This window comes from Perca fluviatilis, chromosome 10 (genome assembly GCF_010015445.1).
Source record: "Perca fluviatilis chromosome 10, GENO_Pfluv_1.0, whole genome shotgun sequence".
In the NCBI taxonomy this organism is placed as follows: domain Eukaryota; kingdom Metazoa; phylum Chordata; class Actinopteri; order Perciformes; family Percidae; genus Perca; species Perca fluviatilis.
In genome coordinates this window covers 19,015,340-19,017,751 of record NC_053121.1, presented here as the reverse complement: position 1 = coordinate 19,017,751, position 2,412 = coordinate 19,015,340, and positions in this window count along the sequence as shown.

Genomic DNA, 2,412 nt, shown 5'->3' with positions numbered 1-2,412 from the left:
TCTGTCTTTACTCTGCTCTCATTCACATCAAGCATCTGACAGCTGATGCTGTACTGAGGTACTGTAGGTTCAACACACATTCTGACTATTGAATATCTTGATGTAGGCCTAATGACAGAAAGTGACAGCTGTGAGGGGTGAAAAAAATACTTTTGTAAAACTGCTCACTCACATCTGCTATCGTGCATATGAGCTCACTTTGTAAGGGTAAAAATAACAAACACTGGTGGGGAAGGGGCGGAACAGGTAGGTAGTTTTAACATCTGTCAGCTAAGATGATCATTGGTTGAAATTCCACAAACGATTCACAGTTAAACCATTAGATAACAATTGAGAGGCTATCAAAACTTCATGACTTTATATCCAACCGGAGTGGAAAATTGTCTTTAGGTCACCAAAGCATGAAAGCAGCACAAAGACATGCAACATTTTAAACAAATCTGACAGGACAGCTGTAAAACACAGGACACTAGTGGAAAAATATAAAGACAATATAACAAAGCATGAAAAAACATCACAACACTTTCTCTGAAATAGTTTTTTAGATGCCAAAGGCACCTTATAGCACCACCCAGAGGTCAGACTCTCAAACTGAGGAAATAAAGATGATCAGAAATGTCTGTCAGACTGCGCTAAGGGCTTCATCTTTTGTTCTGACAGTATACAAGTGACTCAGCTTCATCTGTGTTTTCCCAATTATTTTAGCCATGACAACTATACTATCAAGCTTACTCCTGCCTGCAGTTCAGAGGACAAAACTATGATGTTGAGTAGAATGTTAAAAACATTTCTTGAAAATGTTCTTAAGATCTTCATCTTCACCAAAATAAAACAAAACAGTTTTCAACAAGTTGACAGACCCTTTTATCAAATCCTGCTTGGCACAAGTAATGATATATTTAGTCTTATCCACATTAATCTCCAAATTAAGGCTGCAAGTAACAATTGTTTCCAGTATAAAATATAAAATGTTGTTTGAACCAATTGTATTGACGTATAAAATGACACACAATAGGGAAAAATCCAAGGTGACATCACATTGTTTGTTTTGATGTACTATCTAAACAAAATACTCATATTTTAGCTGTCAGAACCAGTGGATTTCTGGCATTTTCTCTCTAAAACAAGTACTGTACTTCAACACTTACTTCATTAATTAAAATTATTCTAACTGAGACATCTACAAAATATGGATGTCCATTTATTACCTGCCATATTTAATTAACTGACACATTTCTATAATTCCCTTCACTTAAATAACAGACTGCAAGCTTACCCCCCCCACAGGATAGGACGGCCTACTGAGGAGCAGAAGCGGACTAACAGCGTGCACTACAGCTCAGTGATTGGCAGGTGTTTTGGGTGGCAGGATGGTGTATGAAGACCCTGTGGCCTCTATTTGCTTTTTCCCCCAACACCCTCACTGTGAACATCTGGAGAGGGGATTAACAGCATCATGGGGGGGACTCTGGAACCGCGTCAGAGATTTAGCCATGTGTGTTGTATGAGTGATTATATGTGTGTGTCCATATGTGCATGTCAGTCTCTGTGTCTCTTGCCGCACCAAATCTCAAGGATTTATCCCCTCGCCACCATTGAGAACAGCAGCAGCAGCAGCCTCGGCTCCAGTGCACAACAACAGAGCTCTTATCTCTCTCTCTGGCTCCCTGCTCTCATAACAGTTTGGAAAGTAACAACTCTAGTCTAGTGGGTTATTAAGTTCTGCTCCTCTGAGTTCATGGATGCAAGTCTGAGGTCAGCAAGTTTGGCAGATTTGGTTGAGAGCACTGCTGATATGGCAGAACCGCAGCTGGACCAATTGTTAACAATTACCCTGTTACTCAGGACAACGCGGCGTTCTCCCCTGTAGTGGAGGGCATTGCCTATAGGCAGTGGAGTGTGTAAGTAAATGTGTGTACGTGTGTGTTGAGAGGATCTCACAAAATCTCACTGATAGTTAATTTCCAATCATAACATGCTTGATCTTGAGTCCTGGCAAAGTACTTAAGCACCTGAACATTCTGCACAAGTCATGGAGATTACACAGTACGTGTTTGAAATACTTCCACTGACCTATCTCATGCAAGAAATGATCATTTAATACCCTGGCTTTTCTCTGTGCCAAACTACAGTACGTTATGAAAACAGCTGTGTGAAAATAAGAGCGGACTTGAGAAGCCAGTGCAGAAATGATCTTCCAACATTTACCACTAGGTGTCAGTTTTCTCCTGCTCTTAGAAGAACATTAAACAACAAGGATCAACAGTCCTCTTCATTTTGGATTCTTAATCAGGTGAAAAATAGCTGGTTGAACAAACATCATTCATCACCTAAACAACGTGCTTTCCCAACTCATGCATCATTAAGTTAAGGATCTGTGTTATTGATTAACAGTGAGGTCTCTGATGATGG